Source organism: Populus euphratica, unplaced genomic scaffold (genome assembly GCF_000495115.2).
Source record: "Populus euphratica unplaced genomic scaffold, PopEup_1.0 scaffold138.1, whole genome shotgun sequence".
Taxonomy (NCBI): domain Eukaryota; kingdom Viridiplantae; phylum Streptophyta; class Magnoliopsida; order Malpighiales; family Salicaceae; genus Populus; species Populus euphratica.
The window spans coordinates 458,102-467,400 of NW_011500027.1; the positions used below are offsets into that span (position 1 = coordinate 458,102).

General features: G+C 29.5%; 1 pseudogene; it reads left to right on the top strand.

Moving 5' to 3' along the window:
* Positions 1-3,382: 3,382 nt before the first annotated feature.
* LOC105142271 (zeatin O-glucosyltransferase-like) lies at positions 3,383-4,719 on the top strand (annotated as a pseudogene).
* Positions 4,720-9,299: the final 4,580 nt, after the last annotated feature.

A 9,299-nucleotide genomic window follows, 5' to 3' on the forward strand; every position in this document is an offset into this window, starting at 1 on the left:
CCACTACTAATCCCCACAGCCCACTGAACATCCTGCAAGCCCAGTGAACAGGTAAGGCATCACGGGGGTGACAGGCGTGCATGGTGAGGTAAAAAAACAAATTGATAGTTTTCTATCTGAAGGGAGAAAAGGAAGGTTAATTAAAGGAAAAACGGATAATAACATTCTTAAAAATACGTATGTAAGATTCATTTAAAAATAAGATCTATATATTCACATTAAGAGTAGTTAGATTTTATTAAAAAATGGTCATCAATACAAGTTCTACAATATAAAAGTATTAAGATATTTAAAACTAATTATGAGTAAATAAAAAAAAAGGTTTAAAAAACCTTTAATTAATAATATTTTTCTCCATGTAGTATTGAAAAAGATTTCATCAAACTTGGTGTCACGTAGAAGCCCATTGGCCATGGACTTGTAAGGGTGCTGAAGGTCACAAGCCCATTGGTGCCTCCTAACTTTTTCAATTCATATAATAAGGTCCGAGCTAGCTTACCAAGTGAATTTATTGATTTGCTGATCTACATGGTTCGAGCTGGATAAGTAAGAAAATCTATTATTTTTTTTTTACAAAAAAAAAGGTTATTTTGTTGGGAAAACCGATCTAACCATCAATTCTTTTTTCTAAAATTAGGGCTGATTAATCAATGAAATAATATAATCTATCCCGTAAATTAATTTCAAGATTTTCACGAAAAAAGTAGAAAAATTATAGGATTATATGCCACTTAAAACTTTCACTATTAATAAATAATAAATAATAGATTCACAAAAGAAGTTTGGAGAAAATTACATAACACTTAATTTTATTTTTTTAATATCTCTAATCTTTAATCTAACTATTCATAATAAAAAGAAATGTATATTGAATTTTATATTAAAATCTCTGGCCTGAATTTATAAGAAAATTATTATTATTTTTACAAAAAAAAAGGAGGTTATTTTGTTGGGAAAACCAATCTAACCATCAATCCATTTTTTTGAAATTAAGATTGATTAATCAATAAAATAATATAATCTATCACATAAATTAATTTCAAGGTGAAAATTTTCACGAGAAAAACAAAAATTATAAGATTATAATCCACTTGAAACTTTTACTATCAATAACGTTTGAGAAAATTACACAATACTATAATTTTAATTTTTGTTATTTTGATCTTTAATCTGACCGTCCATAATGTATTGAATTTTATATTAAAATTTCATCCTGACCCTACAGTTTATTTTCTTTGTTTCTCACCTTGATGCTCTCTTTCTTTCTCTTATTCCATTCTACCACTGCAGTCGATTTACACGAGAGGCAGCCGACACCCCTTGCCTCTTATCTTCATTTAAGGTGCGGTGTCTCATTGTCACATGGTACCGATCACGCGCAACATATAATATATTGTTTTTTATATAAAAATTGATGAAAACATATTTTTTAAAAAAATAATAATAAGTTTATTGATGTGTTGATTTTAAATAATAATAAGTTTATTGATGTGTTGATTTTAATTACTCAAAATAATATCGAACCATATAACAAATTTAACCCAAATAAGAGATTGGATAATATTATTTCCCTTGAGATTCATCTCAAATCATAATTTTTTTATTTATAGACTAATTTATGCATATTATAAGTTTTAAAGTTAATAATTATATAAATTTTTAATAATTTTAAAATTTATAAAACTTAAAATTTAATTATTTGCATTATGCTAAAATTAACTATAATTTTTTTTTTATCAGCTAAAGCCGCCACAAAAGCAAGGCCGGGTCATTGCTCTGGTTAATAAAAGCATTAACAAATTAATAAGAAACATTAAAGGATTTGAGATGGAAACGCGATTCACTATGAATCACTTCAGTGCTAGCTTCTGTTCTGTTTTTTTCTTCGTTTGAATTTTATTTTTTCTTTCATTTGCAACCTCTTCTTTTTTTAATTCCTTTTACTTCTATTTAATAATTATGATTTGATTTTACAAAATTGATGCTCGGTAAACTATATAATGTTATTTAAAATCACGAACACATGAAATAATATAAAAGTATTAAAAAATTATGGAAATATAATATAAAAAAATGATACATTTATTATGGATTGTAATTGTAATTTATAATGATTTTTTTTATTTTTGTTACTTGACTCTATTTTTTTTCAATTTAATAATTTCACATAAAAGTTTACTAGAAATTGATTTTGATATTTTGCCCTGACTGGTCTTATTTGGGGCTCTTATAATGTTAGAAATGAATAATTTGACAAAATAAAATTAATTTCATTGAGTTAATTCTTGATATTTCAAAAAAATTAATATGTTGATATTTTAATATTAAAAAAATATCATCTTAAAAAATTTAAAATTATATTATATTTTTTATTAATCATTTTAATTGTTTTTAAACTTATTGAGCATATTAATTTATGTCAAAGCAACTATCATATAATTTAATTTTAAATTCCAGGAAAATAAATTTTAAAATTAACATATTGAATTGTATGTGATAATAATATTAAATAACTATATATATTCTCAATATTTTTTTATATATTCAAAAATATTTTGGAGAATGGCATCGCTCGAATAAATAAACAAACTAGTATATGCTAATGACTGAGTCGTTATATTGTTCTCTCTCCAGCTAGCTACATCTGGATCCCTGGAAACTGGATGCTAAAAAAAGAGTATCCATCACAACAACAGAGAGATAATCATAATCCGGCCTGCACTTTGATGAATGACAACCTAAAGACAGTCTGTACACTGTAGAGTAGCCTGCCTGCCCTCCTTCCTTAATTTGCTGCTGTGGTTGTAAAAGTCATGCACGCAGCGATGTTCTTTAATAACAACGTCTGCTCCGCTGCCCAAGCGGCGACACAGAATATTTATCAAGCAGCATTATGGTGGGAGAGTAGACCGCCTCCTTAATATGCAGAGAGGAGACCACCCAATGCAGCTTCGGTTTCTCCAAAATATAGCTGTAAGAGTCACCTGTAGCTTAACTTAATGATCCCCTTTGATTTTTAATAACAACGTCTTTCCCCATGCTAAAGCGTTGTTTCCATATGTGTGCGTGTGTGAACGAAGGTCCACTTGCATTTAACACAAGAAACCACTTCATTTTAGTGTGGGTTTGGTTAAAATATTACTGGTCAAAACTTTAATTTTATTTATAAAAATAAAAGGTATTATTTAATATATTTTTAAATAAAAAAATAATTTAAAATACAACCCCCCTCTCTATCTCTACCACACTGAAAAACATGCACTTGACTATCATCCCAGATCATCGGATAACCTTTATATAAAGCCCATCGCCCAACACAAAACCACCCATAAAACCTTAAATTCAGAGCTAGCCCATTTCAAACATATCCATCCTCTATTCTATGGCCATGGCAAACCAACAGCAGAACCAACCATGCCATGGCATCACTGAAAAAACACAAGTTGTTGTGGTCGTGGTGCCCTTTCCAGCACAAGGCCATCACAACCAGCTCCTCCAACTCTCCAGGCTCGTCCTATCCTATAACATCCAGGTCCACTATGTCGGCGCCACCACCCACAATCGTCAGGCCAAGTAGCGCGTGCACGGTTGGGATCCAGACGCCGCAGCGAGTATCCATTTCCATGATATTGAGATCCCTCCTTTTCATTGCCCTCCTCCCAATCCAAATGCCAAAATCAAGTTCCCTTCTCACTTGCAACCTGCTTTCAATGCCTCGTCTCATCTTACAGAGAGCCTGTTTCAATGCTTGTACGTGCACTTTCATGCAAAGCAAGGAAGATTATTGTAATTCATGACTCTCTAATGGGGTCTGTGATTCAAGAAGCTCATTTACTCCCTAATGTAGAGTCTTACGGACATTTTCCATTGTGTGTCTGCTTTTACTGTTTCCTCGTATGCATGGGAACAGCAAGGGAAGAATATTATGGAGGATAATGATTTGTACTTTCCACAGGATATTCCTTCTCTTGAAGGGTGTTTTACTGCCGAGCTTGCTGATTTTTTTGCTTGTCAATCTAATTACCAAAAGTTCAATACTGGCTGTGTTTACAACACTTGTCAACTGGTAGAAGGTGCTTATACGGATTTGCTTGAGAAAGAAACAGCCAAGGAAGGCATTAAGCACTGGGCTTGAGGACCTATCAATCCCGTGACAATATCCGAGAGATCAAAAAAGAAGAGGAGCTGGCAATTGGGTTGAGAGAAAGCAAACAAAAGTTTATTTGGGCACTAAGAGATGCTGACAAAGGAGATGTTTTCAACTGAGAAGAGAGAAGAGCAGAACTCCCAGAAGGGTACGAGGATTCAGTGGATGGGATAGGACTAGTGCTGAGGGAATGGGCACCCCAGCTAGAGATTTTAGCCCACCCGGCAACAGGAGGGATCATGAGTCATTGTGGATGGAATTCTTGCATGGAAAGTATTGCCATGGGAGTGCCAATTGCTGCTTGGCCTATGCACTCAGATCAATCAAGAAACGCAGTTCTAATAACAAAAATCCTCAAGATTGGAGTTGTAGTTAAGGAATGGAAGCTAAGAGATGAGATTGCAATGTCAAAGATTGTTGAAAGTGCCGTGAAAAAGCTAATGGCATCGACAGAAGGTGATGAGATGAGAAGGAGAGCAGAAGAAATGGGGGAGTCCGTGCGAGGATCCGCGGCTGAAGGAGGAGTTTCTCGCATGGAGATGGAATCCTTCGTTGCTCATATCACTAGTTAATTTTTTAAAGTAGGCACTAAGCAGGTTTCGTTAGCCATAATAAATTTTCAACCTGCAATGAAATGCAGCTAGGCAAGTACAAGAGATCTAAACAGTCCTTGTGCTCATACTGGATTGTCATTAAATTATAACTTCTGCCGTTTTAGCATTTCAAATAAAAATAAAAGCGCACCGTTTGTTTTTTTTCACATGCACTGGATACTTCATGAATGCAATCACCTGGACATTAAAGAGTAATTGGTGGGGAAAAAATGCAATAAAAAGATAGAGCGGCGACTACATCGTAAATTCCGGTGAATATATAATTAGTAATACACTTCCCCCATTGGCAGGACTCGAGCATGAACTAGAGGGTACTGCATCATCTGATTCTTTGTGACTACATCAAGTGAAACCAACAGAAGAAATTCCATCCCACAAAAATGAAACAAAGCAAACGGATAATATTAGCCATAAACCTGAATAGTAGTTCCTCGTCGGTGTAAATTGCCAATCGCCGGCCAATCATGCTCGTCAACAGAAGCCTGCAAGTGCTCTTCTCCACCATGTGAATACCCATTTTTCTTCAGTCACTGCAACCTACGAAAGCTCTTCTTCCAACATGCGTGCAACCATCTCATCATCCTCTACATGGCTACAATCCGTAATATTACATGGCTACAATCCGTAATATCGTAATGATCCCTCACGCAATCTTCTCAGCATTCTTTAAATCGATTTTATTATTTCATTACGATAAATCCGTATTTCAACAAAATCGATCGCTTTTGGGAATCAATCTTGGGTTTGATTATTTTGCCTGAGAGATAGAGGGGAATAAGAAGACAGTCGTATATGTTGTTTTTGGCCATTTCATGTTATATGTATATAGAGAGAGAGAGAGATAGATCTTTGATTTTTTTTAATCCGGTAGTTGTATTTTATTTCTTGACAGAAAAACCTTAACTGGATTTTTGAGGTCATTATATTTTATAGTAAATATAATTTAGTCCCTAACTTGATTTTTTTTTCAATTAAATTTGTACATATCAAATCACAAACTTTTTTCAGATTCTTAGAATAGATATATGATATTATAGAAAAAAACAATAAAATCATGATGACACCAACTATAATTATAAAAAATAATGCCATACATGAATTATTAATCTAGTCATCTAAAAACTATTAAGAAGTTCAGGGAATGAGTTGTTACTTTAAAATAAAATTCATTCTATTGTATCTATTATGATTATTTTTTTCCAGTTTTATCCATATATTTTGGTTAAAAAGTGGAAGAAAAAAATAGAGACTTGCAAGGACTTGTTTGGAAAAAAAAGTGAAGTCAAGGATTAAATGTAAAAAAATAGAAATTTAAGGACCAAAATATAATTTTAATGTTTTAAGAATATGAGATGTACTGTTATCTTTATGCTGTCTTTTACAATAAATATCACATCTTACAATAATTTGTATGTTACAAAAATTTAAGGGCTAATCGAGCATCGATATATCACATCTTAAAAAAGTTAATGGGAGCGTGAACTTTGAGATTAAAGACAAGTGACCCGTGATTTGTCGTGTCTCGGGTCTATGTTTTGGTAATGTAAAAAAGGATATGCATGCACTACTAGCATGTTTTAAAGAGGTAAAAAAAAATCCTTACTTAAAACATGGATAGTATTGGATTTAATAAAATAATTTTATTTAATTTTATAAGAAAAAAATGCAATAGATGGATCTAATTTAAAAATAAAAAATAATAATAATCACTTATAGAAAAACGCTTGTAAAAAAAAAGTTAGATTTCAATATAACCTAATATTAAATGATAAAATAAAAAAATTAAAATTAAAATAAACATAGCACAAACTAGCATCACAAACTCGTGACTTGAGTTAATTATGAGGCTAAACTAACCTCGTAAAAAGTAAATTAAGAAAAATAACGATGCGTAATTTTCAATAATCCAGACATACAAGGATAAAAAAAAATAGTAAAAGAAACCCCAAAAAAACAAAACACATGCAAACCCTATGGCCACCAATCCTTGCAAGTCAAATAATGCGAGCTGGATGGCCTACTAGAAGGCAAAATGACAACAAAAAATGAAATGTAACTCTCGTATAAATAAAAAAATAACGATGTGTAATTTTCAATAATCCAGACATGCAAGGGTAAAAAAAAATAGTAAAAGACACCCCAAAAACCACCAATCCTTGCAAGTCAAATGATGCGAGCTGGATGGCCTGATGGCCTACTAGAAGGCAAAATGACAAAAAAAAAATGAAATGTAACTCTCGTATAAATAAAATATTAAAGGGTGAAGTCAAAAAAATATTTAATATTGAAAAAATTACTTGAAAAAAATAATCAAAGTAATTAGGATAAACTCACTACACATACGATCCAAGTTATGAACTAAGATAATATTATAGAAAAAAAAACAAAATAAATTACAAAACTCAATCTTTAATAAACTCAATGTTGAAAGATGAAATTATAAAAGAAAATTTATGTAAATAAATATATACAAAAAAAAGATTGATTTCAATCCATGTTAACAGTTTATAACCATAACCAAGGTCATGAGACCAAGATCACCACATCAAAAATATTATGAAGTGTAATTCTCAATTAACCCAACGTTGAATGATAAAATAAACAAAATAATAATTTAAAAAAAGATATGAAGAAAAAAATAGCAATTAAAATAATCAGAATTAAATTTGACACAAAAATAAAATGAAACAAAATATTAAAAATAAAATTAAAAAATACAAATACAAATAGCAATCAAAATAATAATAACCAAATTTAATATATAAATCAAATAAAACTAAAAAATTGTCCTTACTTGTTTACCCTGGTTTTCATACTTATTTCAACTTTAATTTTAGTTTTCAATTCTTAATTGTATATCAACCGAATTTACTTTTATTTTTTAAAATCAAACTGTTAATAACTCCTGTAATTTTTCCTCAGCATTATGGATATGTAGCCAATTGAAAAAAACCATTAAATTCAATCCCAAAAAAAAAAAAAAAAGAGGAGATAGAGGAGGGTTCAATCAAAAACAAAATCGAGGAATGCAAAAAGAGCGAGGCTTATTCTCTCCTCTATACCTGGAACTTAGTCCTCGAAAAGGATATGAATATTTATCAATTATTCCATTTCAGTCCTCAAAACCTTAATTATTTTATATTAGTAAAGTTATATTCAATTTTTTCAAATTAGCGGAGAGTCAAGTTTGTTTAATGACACAATGAGCACCCAGTACATGACATCAACCGAAAAAAAAAATGAATTCTAAATAAATCTAACACAACATGATCAAATCAAAAGTAAAAAAATATTAAATAATTGAAAAAAAAATCATTGTTCTTGAACAGTGATTTGTGAGGAAGGGAGAAATGATTTCCCCTCCTTCACTAATTCCTCTGTCATTTAATTTTTGTTAATTAAATAACAATAAGTTGACTTCTTAGTACTTAAACTAACATTTCAATTTCTTTAGATTTTATATGGTAGTAGTTATTTTTTAAAATATTTTAAAAGGATTTATTAAAATATTATTTTTTAAAAAATTTATTTTTAATATTATCATATTAAAATTATTTAAAAATATTAAAAAACTAATTAAAAAAAAAACAAAATTCTTCAAAAGTATTTTTGCACTGCAAAACACAAACAATGCCGACATGGTCGCATTAGGCTTCAAGTTTGTAGCTAATGAATTTTGGTTTTAGCTCCTTTGGTCATTTACAAATAAAAATTATTAGCATTAACATTAATAAAAAGTTAAAATAGATGTTTTTGTTGTGCACAACATCATAAAACATTATTTATTATGATAATATTATATATTTTTTATTTTTTTTGTTTTTTAAGATATTTAATTTATTAAAAATTAAATTTTATAATTTATTGTAATTTATTTTTTATATAATTATCGTAATCTTATAAATTATGTCGCGAGTTTGATGGGTTGATCTTGTTAGGTTGAGTTTTATTTTTTTCTTTAATCATTATTCTTTTTAATTTTACGATAAAACATTTAATTAATTAAAAATTATACTTTATAATTATAATTTAGATCATGAGTTTTTCTAATCAATCTAGGTAGACTCAAGTTGTTTTAGTGTTTTATTTTCAGAATGATTTTTTTTATATAACGAATTGATTGAGAAATAAACTTTATAATTTGTTTTGATTTTCTTTACAGGAGGCCATGATAATTTTATGACTTGAATCGTGAGTTTGACATATTAAGCTAAAATAAGTTTTTGATTTATTTTTTATGAGATTATTTTGGTCATATAATTAAGGTCATGAATTTGGAGAGTCAACTATATTTGATTTGGATTGTTTTATTTATGTCATTTTTTAATCAATTTTTTTTCATTTTCATTATTCAATATTAGATTTGTTGAGAATTAATCTTTGTATTTTATTTTTATTTGCTTTATATTAGGTTATCATAATTTTATGAATGATATCATGAATTTAACAAGTTAATATATGTTGACTTGGATCAGTCTAGTATGTTGTTGTCGTAATATTTTTAAAAAATATATTATTTTAAAATCGTAATATTTTTA